Below are 16,085 nucleotides of genomic sequence, written 5' to 3' on the forward strand. Positions count from 1 at the left end.
GGATTTAGACTCTAATGCAAATATATACTTTGTCACTCTGTCACTGTGCGGGGCGGGGGGAGAGGGGGGGAGCAGGGAGACGTTGACGTTGCCTAGCCTTTCGGTTTTAAAGAGTTCACGGACGTCACAGTTTATTTTAAAAGTTAAATGCTGTGGTGGAAGGAATACAGTGGGACGCTCTTTCAAGACGTTGGGCGTCAGTAATGAACAATAGTGATCCTGGAGATGGGTCAGTAGCGTCAGCTCAAAAATAATGCCTTTAAGTTTTGCGATGTGAAGAGAAGGAGAACAGCACAGTGGATTGCCTGTCTTGACAAGCCAGAGCTGCAATTCTGGAGATGTAATGTTCTGTGCAAGTTATAGGAACAAGAATGCTCAGAGTTCTATAATTTACAGAGCATTCACCTGAGTACAAACAGTGTGTGTCTAAGGAAACTACCCAGAGGTTTTGTGGATACTTGGAGATCACACAGGGTTAGAAATAGTGACTATTTCCACCAATCAGGCTGGAAACGTCATTGTGCAGGGGGAATAGAGTACCTGTGTTAGCTCTTAATAAACTCCAGGGCCAGGCATTTGGCTCGAAGTTAAAATGTTGCTTGGGACTCCCAAATCCTATATCCCTGTGCGCGATTCAGGCTCCACTCCCAATTCTACCTTCCTGCTGACACACACACAGAGGCAACAGTTTCAAGAAACTGGGTTCCTGCCACCCAGGTGAAAGAACCAGAATGAGTTCCTGGCTTCTAACTTAAACCTGGTTGATGAACATTCTCCTACAAAAAAGTTCAAACTACATTGCCTGGCATCCATGGAAAAACGGGTCCTGGGGCCAGCACTGTAGCTCAGTAGGATAAGCTAGCCACTTCCCATCCAGCTGTCTGCTAACGTGTCTGAGAAGAAAGCAGAAGATGTACTTGGGCTTGAGCCACCCACATGGGAGACCCAGATGGAGCTGCAGGCTCTTTGTTTCAGTCTGGCTCAACCCTGGGAGTTGTGACCATTTGTGGAGTCAAGCAACAGATGGAAGCGCTCTCTCTCTCTCTCCCTCTCTCTCTATACACACACACACACACACACACACACACACATATATATAATATATCTCTCTCTGTCTTTCTATGTAACTCTGCCTTTCAGATAAGTAAATAAATATTTCAAAAAAAATGAAATTCACCAAGGTAGTAAAGGAGAGAAGGAAAAGAAACAAGGGGAAAAATCAGTTACAAATCAGAATTGAAAAAGATCTTGGAGTAAACAAAGGCACTACAGCACTTGTCACTAGTATATACAAATATAGTCAAGACATTAAGACAGTGCTTACGATGGTGCTTGGGATGGCTGCAGCCCATATTAGATTACCTGGCCAGGTTCAAGTCCTGACTGTGCTCCAGATTCCAGTTTCGTGCTAATGTGTCCCCTAGGAGACAGCCACTGATGGATCAAGCACCATCAGTGAAACTTTCTTATTGTCGGTAGGAATGTAAATAGGCACATCTGCTTTGGCAAACAATTTAGCAGTCATTCAAAATGTTAAATATAAGGGTTACCATGTGAGTCAACCAGCGCGGTGGGACTGCAGGTTAAGCCAATGCTTGTGAGATTCTATCCCTGTCTACTCTGCTTCCAATGCAGCTTCCTGTTAATGTTCCAGGGAAAGCAGTGGAAGATGGCCCACGTACTTAGGTGTATGTAAAAGTGAAATGTACCACAAAATTCAAGAAATAGTATATCAAAGTAAATTATGTGTAGGTAAAGTTATATTTCAGTTGAAGGCAGGCTGACAAAGTTGTATATTATAAATATTATAAATCAATGTTGTTAACAAACCCTAACATAGCTACCAATGAGTCATTTCCTTCTTTGTTGTTTTCCTTTTAAGCACAGATGGAAACCATGTAACTATAGAATATCGTAAAGATGATGGGGTATTATATTAATGCTAACTAAAAGAATGCTGGAATAGCTATTTTAATATAGATGCCTAAGTTTAGGCAAAAGAATATCATCAGAAGATATCATAATGATAAAGGGTCAATTAATCATGTGAATTTTACAGTCATAAAAGTTTATCCATATGCAATACAAAACCATGAAAATGCATGAATCTGGGACTAGCTCTATGGCATAACAGGTAAAGCCTCCACCTGCAGTGCCAGATTCCCATTTGGGTGCTGCTTCAAGTTCTGGCTGCCCCACTTCCAATCTAGCTCCCTGCTATGGCCTGAGAAAGCAGTAAAAGATGGCCCAGGTCCCTGAGCCCCTGCACCCACACGGGAAACCCAGAAGTTCCTGGCCTCTGGCTTCGGATCGGCCCAGCTCCCGTTGTTGTGGCCATTTAGGGAACGAACAAGCTAATGGAAGACCTCTCTCACTCTCTGCCTCTGCTTCTCTGTAACTTTGCCTTTCAAATAAATAAATCAATCTTAAAAAAATGCATAAATCACAAACACAGTGAACTGAAAGAGAAAACAAACCCATACTTAACAGCTGATATTTCTACAAGCCACTTACTATAATTGATAGAACATTACAACTAATAGAAGAATATTTGGTCTTTCTCAGGACACACTCAACAAAGAAACTGCTTTCATGGGTTGTAAAATGAAACTTAATGGATACAAATGAAGAGAACCATGCAAAATATGTTTTTCACATGTAGAGGGTATAAGTAATCTCTAAGTGCTTTAAATGTGACTCAAGTATACAGTAATTGAGGCGTCTTTATTTTTAGTAATTAAATCTGAATCTTCCCACAGATTTCTGCTAACATATTTCTGACAAGATCAGTGCTTCCTTCTCTAAAACACTTACAGCAAGCATTCTTATTACAGACTCACAAAGTTTTGTAGACATTTTAATACCAGCTCATTGCATTTTAACAATTGCATGTGGAATTATTTGATTGATATTTCTGCTTTTTACTCAGCAATCTTATTGGGAGTAAGAGTTTTACTGCTGTTTTATCTAATAGAATAATTTACATATGCATATTGTATAAAGTATAGTTTATAAGATCTTAGTAGAGACTTTTAAGGACATTGTATCATTAGAGTAATAAAAAGCTATTGACAATTAGATGGAAAGTTGGATTTCCATATGGCTGAATGATAAGAGGAAAAAAATTTTTAAAAACTCTGGGAAATGACATTATTCTAGTAGTCTTAATGAAAAGTGTAACATATTTGGATTCTATGGTTCTGACATGAAGTGGCAGCAGACAGAAATAACTTGGTGTGTTTAGATGGAATAAGCCATAGATTTTATTATTATTTAGATCTGAATGTGTTAGGGTTACTAAACTATGTATAAAATGTAATTCTTAGTTTTCTTATTGACAAATCAGATGTGTTTTATGGCAATTTATTCAAACAGTGATTTCTGAAAGAGAATGCTTTCTGGGAATGTCAAGGGAACATCCTTAACTTGTTTATATGGACTTATTAGTTAGAGATGTTTTAGCTATCCAAAGGAATGTTTTAAAAGCACACATGCCATTGTGGGGTGAACCAACGGAAAAAGGAAGACCTTTCTCTCTGTCTCTCTCTCTCACTGTCCACTCTGCCTGTCAAAAAAAAAAAAAAAGCACACATGGACACATAGGTTTAGAGCTTAAACAAATGTCAGAACTGCAGATATAGATTTGATGGTCATGAATATACAAGGCAACTGAAGTCATGAAACAGGAGGTGATTTCCTAAATTAATAGAATATAGTGCAAATAGTAAGCATATCAATATAGTTGTATATATTCTGGATCTGAGGAAAAGGTTGCTCTTACGCTTTATAAAAGAAAAATAAAGGGGAAATCTATAGTGATAAGAGACGAAGTAATCAAGTTTGTTGTGTTGTGGACAGGAGATGTGAGAATTTCCAGAAAGAAATATCACCATATCAAATCATACTGAGTGGGGACTGGCACTGTGGCATAGAGGGTAAAGCCACTGCCTGCAGTGCCGGTGTCCAATATGGGTGCCAGTTCAAGTCCCAGCTGATCCACTTCTGATCAAGCTCTTTGCTGTGGCCTGGAAAAGCAGTGGATAATAGTCCAAGTGCTTAGGCCCCTGAACCAGCATGGGAAGACCTAAAGGAAGTTCCTGACTCCCGGCTTCTGATTGGCGCAGCTCCAGTCATTGAGGCCAATTGTGGAGTGAACCAGCGGAAGAAAGACCGCTCTCTCTTTCTGCCTCTCCTTCTCTGTGTAACTCTGATTTTCAAATAAATAAATAAATCATACTTTAAAAAATCATACTGATCAGTCAACTAATCAGCTAAGTTGAAATGGAAATTACTGATTAGACTTAGCAACATGGTGATTATTAATATTCCTTCAGAATGATGTTTGATAAAGTAATTAGAACACAGAAGCCAGATTACACAGAGTGAATATAAGGCAGTTTGTATGGAATCATTAAAGTAAAGAAATGGAGATAGTAATACAGAATGTTCATAGGAGAATTTTAGCAGGATACACGGGAATACAGTCATGCTAACTCTCAAATCAATATGTTTTAAAGTAACTTGTGTTTCAATGTTCTCCATTGCAATTCATAGTGTATTTATACTTCTAATGTAATAATAAATTATTTTCCTATTCTTTCCATAAAGCATATTCTTTCTTGGTAATTATGAGATTTTCCTACTTGTATTTGTCTGCTTTAACATCTCCTATTCATTGTTGCATATATGATACAGTAGAGACAGTAAAAAATGCTAAAATTCACATACGAGTAGCAAAGACTGGCCTCACTTTTTTATATTTGAAGATTTGAATTCTTTTGATTTATGTATCACAAATAACCCTGGAAATACTGTCTTTTGAATAAGATATTTCCAAATAATTAAATGATATTACTATTGACATCTACATAAAATAGTGTTATGTTAGCATGAACTGAATAACAAATTATTAAACAAAGAAATAATACATAGCAAATCTAAATGAAATGCTACAAGGTGAATTTTTAAAATAGGACTTTTAACATCACACTGCCTAAATTTTCCAACTGTGTTTAATCCTTCATTTTGCTCTGACCTGCAGAGATGTGGCCTAGGGTTATAGTGAAAATTATAACAAGTTTTGAGTCTAAGTTTCCTCCCTCTGTTGTTCAATACACATATAGGTATTTTAATTTATTTACAATTATATAAAATTAAAATTTTAGTTTTAATTCATAGCAGTCACATTTCAATTCTCAGTAGTCATGGATTACTAACATCTATCACACTAGAAAATGAAATTATAAAACATTCCACTCTGCCAAAATTTCAATATTGATTCAGCTGAGTAATACTGATTCAAGCAAACTTTTGGGCATTTTAGACAGTGTACAGAAAGTATACTTTCTATACAAAAATTTGCATTTACTTAAACATAAAAAGACAAAAAAATATCAAAAGTTAAAAACCGTCACATTTAAAGTAAAAAAACCTGCAAATATATTAATACTCTGGGTTTTTTAAAGATTTATTTATTTATTTGAAAAGCAGAGTTACATAGAGGGAAAGGCATAGAGAGAGAGAGAGAGAGAGGTCTTCCATCACTGGTTCACTCTCAAAGTGGCCATAGCAGCTGGAGCTGGGCCAATCTGAAACCAGGAGCCAGGAGCTTCTTCCAGGTTTCCCACAGGGGTGCAATGGCCCAAGGACTTCAGCCATCTTCAACTGCTTCCACAGGCCATAGCAGAGAGCTGGATTGGAAGTGGAGCAGCTGAGACTCGATCTGGCGCCCATATAGGATGCCAGCATTGCAGGCAGCAGCTTTACCCACTATGACATAGTGCTGGACCTACAATCTGTTTTTAAATGTAAAGAGTACTTATTTGAAGCTCATCAAATTCTAATGTACTCCAAATTTAGACATAGAACTACAGTGTTTCCCAAATTATCATTTTGTCCCAAAGCAACCTTTCATTTTAGGAATACAAATTTCATAAGTACATGACCTTTAGGAATATGGTGATTCTTCCCATCTTACCCAACTTCCCACCCACATTCCCACCCCTTCTCCTCCTCCCTCTCCCATTCTTAGTCCCATACACCACTATGACCCATTTTCAATTAACCTTATACATAGAAGACCAACTCTATACTAAGTAAAAGGTTCAATAATTTGCACACACACACACACACACACACAAATACTGTTCCTCAACAGTCAAGACAAGGAATATTCAAAGTCATTTCATCTTGAAATTAATTTCACATTTTTTTGGAAATATTTTTTAATTTTTTTAAAACTTTTATTTAATGAATATAAATTTCCAAAGTACAGCTTATGCATCACAGTGGTTTCCCTCCCCCATAACGTCCCTCCCACCCGCAACCCTCCCCTTTCCCACTCCCTCTCCCCTTCCATTCACATCAAGATTCATTTTAAATTCTCTTTATATACAGAAGATCAGTTTAGTATATATTAAGTAAAGATTTCAACAGTTTGCACCCACATAGAAACACAAAGTGAAATATACTGTTTGAGTACTCGTTGTAGCATTAAATCTCAATGTACAGCACATTAAGGACAGAGATCCTACATGAGGAGTAAGTGCACAGTGACTCCTGTTGTTGACTTTACAAATTGACACTCCTGTCTATGGCATCAGTAATCTCCCTATGCTCCAGTCATGAGTTTCCAAGGCTATGGAAGCCCTCTGAGTTCTCCGACTCTTATCTTGTTTAGACAAGGTCATAGTCAAAGTGGAAGTTCTCTCCTCCCTTCAGAGAAAGGTACCTCCTTCTTTCAAGACCCATTCTTTCCACTGGGATCTCACTCGTGGAGATCTTTCATTTAGGTCATTTTATTTTTGCCAGAGTGTATTGGCTTTCCATGCCTGAAATACTCTCATGGGCTTTTCAGCTAGATCCGAATGCCTTTAGGGCTGATTCTGAGGCCAGAGTGCTGTTTAGGACATCCGCCATTCTATGAGTCTGCTGTGTAACCTACTTCCCATGTTGGATCATTCTCTCCCTTTTTTTTCTGTCAGTAAGTATTTTCAGACACTAGTCTGGATTATGTGAACTCTTTGATTCTTAGTCCTATCATATGGTCAATTGTGAATGGAAATTGATCACTTAGACCAGCGAGATGCAACTGGTACACGCCACATTGATGGAACTGAATTGGAATCCCCTAGTATGTTTCTAACTCTACCATTTGGGGCAAGTCAGCTTGAGCATGTCCCAAATTGTACATCCCTCCGTCTCTTATTCCCACTCTTACATTTAACAGGAATCACTTTTCAGTTAAGTTTCAACACTTAAGAATAACTGTGTATTAATTACAGAATTAAACCAGTCATATTAAGTAGAACAGACAAAAAAATACTAAGAGGGATAACATATTAAGTTGTTCATTAACAGTCAGGGCAATGGCTGATCAAGTCACCGTTTCTCATAGTGTCCATTTCACTTCAACAGGTTTCCTATTTGGTGCTCAGTCAGTAGTCACTGATCAGGGAGAACGTATAGTATTTGTCCCTTTGGGACTGGCTTAATTAACTCAGCATGATGTTTTCCAGATTCCTTCATTTTGTTGCAAATTACCGGATTTCATTGTTTTTGACTACTGTATAGTATTGTATAGAGTACATATCCCATTATTTCTTTATCCAGTCTACTGTTGATGGGTATTTGGGTTGATTCCATGTCTCAGCTATTGTGAATTAAACTGCAATAAACATTAATGTGCAGACAGCCTGTTTGTTTGCCAATTTAATTTCCTTTGGGTAAATTCCAAGGAGTGGGATGGTTGGGTTGAATGGTAGCATTACATTCAGGTTTCTGAGGAATCTCCAGACTGACTTCCATAGTGGCTTGACCAATTTGCATTCCCACCAACAGTGGGTTAGTGTCCGTTTTTCCCCACATCCTCTCCAGCATCTATTGTTGGTAGATTTCTGAATGCGAGCCATTCTAACTGGGGTGAGGTGAAACCTCATTGTGGTTTTGATTTGCGTTTCCCTGATTGCTAGTGATCTTGAACATTTTTTCATGTGACTGTAAGCGATTTGGATTTCCTCTTTTGAAAAATGTCTATTGAGGTCCTTGGCCTATCTCTTAAGTGGGTTGTTTGTTTTGTTGTTTGGAGTTTCTTGATCTCTTTGTAGATTCTGGTTATTAACCATTTATCTCTTGCATAGTTTGCAAATATTTTTTCCCATTCTGTCCGTTGTTTCTTCAGTCTCCTGTGTTTTTTTTTTTTTCTGTACAGAAACTTCTCAATTTGATACAACCGCAATAGTTGATTTTGGCTTTGACTGCCTGTGCCTCCCAGGTCTTTTCCAGGAAGTCTTTGCTGGTGCCAATCTCTTGAAGGGTTTCTCCAATGCTCTCTGATAATTTGATGGTGTTGGGTCACAGATTTAGGTCTTTAATCCATGTTGAGTGGATTTTTGTGTAAGGTGTAAGGTAGGGGTCTTGCTTCATGCTTCTGCACGTGGAAATCCAGTTTTCCCAGCACCATTTATTGAATAGACTGTCCTTGCTCCAGGAATTAGTTTTAGATCCTTGATCAAATATAAGTTGGCTGTAGATGTTTGGGTTGATTTCTGGTGTTTCAATTCTGTTCATTGGTTTTTCCATCTTATCTGTACAAGTACCATACTTTTTGATTACAACTGCCCTGTAGTATGTCCTGAAATCTGGTATTGTGATGCCTCCAGCTTTGTTTTTGTTGTAAGAGATTGCTTTAGCTATTCGAGGTCTCCTGTGTCTCCATATGAACTTCAGCATCATTTTTTCCAGAACTGAGAAGAAGGCCTTCAGTATCTTGATTGGTATCGCATTGAATCTATAAATTGCTTTTGGGAGAATGGACATTTTGATGATGTTGATTTTTCAAATCAGTGAGCATGGGAGATTTTTCCATTTTTTGGTATCCTCTTCTATTTCTTTCTTTAGGTTTTGTAATTCTCATCGTAGAGATCTTTAACGTCCTTGGCTAAGTTTATTCCAAGGTATTTGATTGTTTTTGTAGCTATTGTGAATGCAATTGATCTTAGAAGTTCTTCCTCAGCCGTGGCATTGCTTGTGTTTACAAAGGCTGTTGATTTTTGTGCATTGATTTTATATCCTGCCACTTTGCCAACTCTTCTATGAGTTCCAATAGTCTCTTAGTAGAGTTCTTTGGATCCTCTAAGTAAAGAATCATATCGTCTGCAAAGAGAGATAGTTTGACTTCTTCCTTCTCAATTTGTATTCCTTTAATTTCTTTTTCTTGTCTGATGGCTCTGGCTAAAACATCCAGAACTATGTTAAATAGCAGTGGTGAGAGTGGGCATCCCTGCCTGGTGTCAGATCTCAGTGGAAATGCTTCCAACTTTTCCCCATTCAATAGGATGCTGGCCGTGGGTTTTTCATAACTTGCTTTGATTATATTGAGGAATGTTCCTTCTAACCCCAATTTGCTTAGACTTTTCATCATGAAAGGGTGTTGAATTATATTGAATGCTTTCTTTGCATCTATTGAGATAATCATATGGTTTTTCTTCTGCAGTTTCTTAATGTGGTGAATCACATTGATTGATTTGCGAATGTTGAACCATCCCTGCATACCAGGGATAAATCCCACTTGGTCTTGGTGGATGATTTTCCTGATGTGTTGTTGTATTCTGTTGGCAAGAATTTTATTGAGGATTTTTGCATCTATGTTCATCAGGGATATTGGTCTGTAATTTTCTTTCAGTGCTGCCTCTTTCTCTGGCTTAGGGATTAAGGTGATGCTGGCTTCATAGAAAGAATTTGGGAGGATTCCCTCTTTTTCAATTGTTCTGAATAGTTTGAGAAGAAATGGAATTAGTTCTTTTTAAATGTGTGGTAGAATTCAGTAGTGAATCCATCTTGTCCTGGGCTTTTCTTTGTTGGGAGGGCCTTTGTTACTGTTTCAATTTCTGTTTCAGTTATGGGTCTGTTTAGGTTTTCTATGTCTTTATGGTTCAATTTAGGTAGATTGCATGTGTCCAGGAATCTATCCATTTCTGATAGATTTTCCTGTTTGCTGGCATACAGGTCCTTGTGGTAATTTCTGATGATTCTTTTTATTTCCGTGGTGTCTGTTGTTATGTTTCCTTTTTCATCTCTGATTTTATTGATTTGGGTCTTTTCTCTTCTTTTTTTAGTTAGTTGGGCCAATGGGGTGTCAATTTTGCTTATTTTTTTAAAAAAACCAGCTCCTTGTTTGGCTGATTTTTTGTAATTTTTTTTTCATTCAATCCTGTTGATTTCTTCTCTGATTTTAATTATTTCTCTTCTCCTACTAGATTTCGGTCTGGTTTGCCTCAGTTTTTCTAGGTCTTTGAGATGCACTGAAAGCTCATTTATTTGGTACCATTCCAATTTCTTGATGTAGGCATCTATTACTATAATCTTTCCTCTCAATATTGCTTTGGCTGTATCCCATAAGTTTTCAAATGTTGTGCTGCTATCCTCATTTACTTCCAGAAAGTTTTTGATTTCTCTTTTGATTTCTTTTATGACCCAGTGTTCATTCAGAATCATGTTGTCCAGTCTCAATGTGTTTGCATATCCTCTAGGGTTTCTGAGTTGCTAATTTCCAACTTCATTCTGCTGTGGTCTGAGAAGCTACATGGTATGATTCTAATTCTTTTAAATTTGCTGAGACTTGCTTTATGGCCTAGTATGTGATCAATCCTAGAGAAGGTTCCATGCACTGCTGAGAAGAATGTGAAGTCTTTAGATGTAGGATTGAAAGTTCTGTAGATATCTGTTAGATCCATTTGGGCAATAGTGTCAATTAAATCTGCTGTTTCCTTGTTGATCGTCTGTCCGGATGATCTGTCTATTTCTGAGAGTGGAGTATTGAAGTCCCCCAGTACTATTGTATTGGAATCTAAGTCTCTCTTTAAGTCCCTTAACATATTTTTAAATAGACCAGTGCCCTGTAATTAGGTGCATATACATTTATAATAGTTACATCTTCCTGTTGAATTGAACCCTTAATCATTATATAGTGCCCCTCTTTGTCTCTCTTAAAGTTTATTTTGTCTGATGTTAATATGGCTACACCTGCTTTTTTTTGGTTTCTGTTGGCATGGAATATCTTTTTCCAACCTTTCACTTTCAGTCTGCATGCAACTTCATTAGAAAGATGTGTTTCTTGTAGGCAGCAAATAGTTGGGTTTTGTTCCTTAATCCATTCAGCCAGTCTGTACCTTTTAACTGAAGAGTTAAATCCACTAACGTTCAATGTGACTATTGATATGTAGTGACTTTGCCCTGCCATTTTCCCAAAGATATTTTCTAGTATATGCTTTGAACTTCCTGTGATCTTTTACTGGTAGGTTTTCTTCCTTTACCTTCTTTCATATTGATGGCTGTGTTTCTGTGTTTCTGTGTGTAACACATCTTTAAGCATCTTTTGCAGGGCCAGATGAGTGGTGGCAAACTCTTTCAACTTCTGTTTGCTATGAAAGGTCTTTATTTCACCTTCATTCATAAATGAGAGCTTTGCAGAATATAATATTCTGGGCTGGTAATTTTTCTCAGCACCTGTGCTATGTCTCGCCATTCCCTCCTAGCCTATAGTGTTTCTGATGAGAAGTCTGCTTTGAGTCTAATTGGAGATCCTCTTTGAGTAATCTTACTTTTCTCTCTTGCACATTTTAGGATCTTTTCTTTATGTTTCACCAAAGAAAAGAAGAGGAAATTAGAAATCTAAAAAATATTGTTGGGAATCTACAGGATACTATTAAAAAACCCACATTCGAGTTCTAGGAGTTCCTGAAGGCAGGGAGAGAGAGAAAGGATTAGAAGGCCTTTTTAGTGAGATACTAGCAGAGAACTTCCCAGGTTTGGAGAAGGACAGAGACATCCTAGTACAGGAAGCTCATAGAACCCCCAATAAATATGACCAAAAGAGATCCTCACCACGATACGTGGTAATTAAACTCACCACAGTGAAACATAAAGAAAAGATCCTAAAATGTGCAAGAGAGAAATGTCAGATTACTCTCAGAGGATCTCCAATCAGACTCACAACAGACTTCTCATCAGAAACACTACAGGCTAGGAGGGAATGGCGAGACATAGCACAGGTGCTAAGAGAGAAAAATTGCCAGCCCAGAATATTATATCCTGCTAAGCTCTCATTTGTGAATGAAGGTGAAATAAAGACCTTTCATAGCAAACAGAAATTGAAAGAGTTTGCCGCCACTCATCCGGCCCTGCAAAAGATACTTAATGATGTGCTACACTCAGAAACACAGAAACATGGCCATCAATATGAAAGAAGGGAAAGGAAGAACAACTACCAGTAAAAGAGCATGGGAAGCTCAAAGCATATACTAGAAAATATCTCCGGGAAAATGGCAGGGCAAAGTTACTATGTATCAATAGTCACATTAAACGTGAATGGCCTGAACTGTCCAGTTAAAAGACACAGACTGGCTGACTGGCTTAATGAACAACACCCAACTATTTGTTGCCTACAAGAAACACATCTCTCTAACAAAAATGCATGCAGACTGAAAGTGAAAGGTTGGAAAAAGATATTCCATGCCAACAGAAACCAAAAAAAGCAGGTGTAGCCATATTAACATCAGACAAAATAAATTTTAATACAAAAACTGTTAAGAGAGACAAAGAGGGACACTATATAATGATTAAGGGATCAATTCAACAGGAAGATGTAACTATTATAAATGTATATGCACCTAATTACAGGGCACTGGTCTATTTAAAAATATGTTAAGGGACTTAAAGTGAGATTTAGATTCCAATACAATAGTACTGGGGGACTTCAGTACTCCACTCTCAGAAATAGACAGATCATCCGGACAGACGATCAACAAGGAAACAGCAGATTTAATTGACACTATTGCCCAAATGGATCTAACAGATATCTACAGAACTTTCAATCCTACATCTAAAGACTTCACATTCTTCTCAGCAGTGCATGGAGCCTTCTCTAGGATTGATCACATACTAGGCCATAAAGCAAGTCTCAGCAAATTTAAAAGAATTAGAATCATACCATGTAGCTTCTCAGACCACAGCAGAATGAAGTTGGAAATTAGCAACTCAGGAAACCCCAGAAAGTATGCAAACACATGGAGACTGAACAACATGATTCTGAATGAACACTGGGTCATAAAAGAAATCAAAAGAGAAATAAAAAACTTTCTGGAAGTAAATGAGGATAGCAGCACAACATTTGAAAACTTATGGGATACAGCAAAAGCAGTATTGAGAGGCAAATTTATAGCAATAGGTGCCTATATCAAGAAATTGGAAAGGTACCAAACAAATGAGCTTTCAGTGCATCTCAAGGACCTAGAAAAACTGCAGCAAACCAAACACAAATCTAGTAGGAGAAGAGAAATAATTAAAATTAGAGAAGAAATTAACAGGATTGATTCCAAAAAAACACTACAAAAAATCAGCCAAACAAGGAGCTGGTTTTTTTAAAAAATAAGCAAAATTGACACCCCATTGGCCCAACTAACTAAAAAAAGAAGAGAAAAGACCCAAATCAATAAAATCAGAGATGGAAAAGGAAACATAACGACAGACACCACAGAAATAAAAAGAATCATCAGAAATTACCACAAGGACCTGTATGCCAGCAAACAGGAAAATCTATCAGGAATGGATAGATTCCTGGACACACGCAATCTACCTAAATTGAACCATGAAGACATAGAAAACCTAAATAGACCCATAACTGAAACAGAAATTGAAACAGTAATAAAGGCCCTCCCGAGAAAGAAAAGCCCAGGACAAGATGGATTCACTACTGAATTCTACCACACATTTAAAAAGAACTAATTCCATTTCTCCTCAAACTATTCAGAACAATTGAAAAAGAGGGAATCCTCCCAAATTCTTTCTATGAAGCCAGCATCACCTTAATCCCTAAGCCAGAGAAAGAGGCAGCACTGAAAGAAAATTACAGACCAATATCCCTGATGAACATAGATGCAAAAATCCTCAATAAAATTCTTGCCAACAGAATACAACAACACATCAGGAAAATCATCCACCAAGACCAAGTGGGATTCATCCCTGGTATGCAGGGATGGTTCAACATTCACAAATCAATCAATGTGATTCACCACATTAACAGACTGCAAAAGAAAAACCATATGATTATCTCAATAGATGAGAGAAAGCATTTGATAAAATTCAACACCCTTTCATGATGAAAAGTCTAAGCAAATTGGGGTTAGAAGGAACATTCCTCAATATAATCAAAGCAAGTTATGAAAAACCCACGGCCAGCATCCTATTGAATGGGGAAAAGTTGGAAGCATTTCCACTGAGATCTGACACCAGGCAGGGATGCCCACTCTCACCACTGCTATTTAACATAGTTCTGGATGTTTTAGCCAGAGCCATCAGACAAGAAAAAGAAATTAAAGGAATACAAATTGAGAAGGAAGAAGTCAAACTATCTCTCTTTGCAGACGATATGATTCTTTACTTAGAGGATCCAAAGAACTCTACTAAGAGACTATTGGAACTCATAGAAGAGTTGGCAAAGTGGCAGGATATAAAATCAATGCACAAAAATCAACAGCCTTTGTATATACAAGCAATGCCATGGCTGAGAAAGAACTTCTAAGATCAATTGCATTCATAATAGCTACAAAAACAATCAAATACCTTGGAATAAACTTAGCCAAGGACGTTAAAGATCTCTACGATGAGAATTACAAAACCTAAAGAAAGAAATAGAAGATACCAAAAAATGGAAAAATCTTCCATGCTCATGGATTGGAAGAATCAACATCATCAAAATGTCCATTCTCCCAAAAGCAAATTATAGATTCAATGCAATTCCAATCAGGATACCAAAGACATTCTTCTCAGATCTAGAAAAAATGATGCTGAAATTCATATGGAGGCAAAAGAGACCTTGAATAGCTAAAACAATCTTGTACAACAAAAACAGAGCCTGAGGCGTCACAATACCAGATTTCAGGACATAGTACAGGGCAGCTGTAATCAAAACAGCATGATACTGGTACAGAAACAGATGGATAGACCAATGGAACAGAATTGAAACACCAGAAATCAACCCAAACATCTACAGCCAACTTATGTTTGATCAAGGATCTAAAACCAATTCCTGGAGCAAGGACAGTCTATTCAATAAATGGTGCTGGGAAAACTGGATTTCCACGTGCAGAAGCATGAAGCAAGACCCCTACCTTACACCTTACACAAAAATCCACTCAACATGGATTAAAGACCTAAATCTATGACCTGACACCATCAAGTTATTAGAGAACATTGGAGAAACCCTTCAAGATATTGGCACAGGCAAAGAGTTTCTGGAAAAGACCCGGGAGGCACAGGCAGTCAAAGCCAAAATCAACTATTGGGATTGCATCAAATTGAGAAGTTTCTGTACTGCAAAAGAGACAGTCAGGAGAGTGAAGAGACAACCGACAGAATGGGAAAAAATATTTGCAAACTATGCAAGAGATAAATGGTTAATAACCAGAATCTACAAAGATATCAAGAAACTCCACAAAAACAAAACAAACAACCCACTTAAGAGATGGGCCAAGGACCTCAATAGACATTTTGCAAAAGAGGAAATCCAAATCGCCAACAGGCACATGAAAAAATGTTCAAGATAACTAGCAATCAGGGAAACGCAAATCAAAACCACAATGAGGTTTCACCTCACCCTGGTTAGAATGGCTCACATACAGAAATCTACCAGGAACAGATGCTGGCGAGGATGTGGGAAAAAGGGACACTAACCCACTGTTGGTGGGAATGCAAATTGGTCAAGCCACTATGGAAGTCAGTCTGGAGATTCCTCAGAAACCTGAATATAACCCTACCGTTCGACCCAGCCATCCCACTGCTTGGAATTTATCCAAAGGAATTTAAATTGGCAAACAAAAAAGCGGTCTGCACCCTAATGTTTATCGCAGCACAATTCACAATAGCCAAGACCTGGAACCAACCTAAATGCCCATCAACGGTAGACTGGATAAAGAAATTATGGGATATGTACTCTTTAGAATATTATACCGCAGTAAGAAACAATGAAATCCAGTCATTTGCAACAAAATGGAGGAATCTGGAACACATCATGCTGAGTGAAATAAGCC

Source organism: Oryctolagus cuniculus, chromosome 15 (genome assembly GCF_051225735.1).
Source record: "Oryctolagus cuniculus isolate XC-2025 breed Fujian yellow rabbit chromosome 15, ASM5122573v1, whole genome shotgun sequence".
NCBI lineage: Eukaryota > Metazoa > Chordata > Mammalia > Lagomorpha > Leporidae > Oryctolagus > Oryctolagus cuniculus.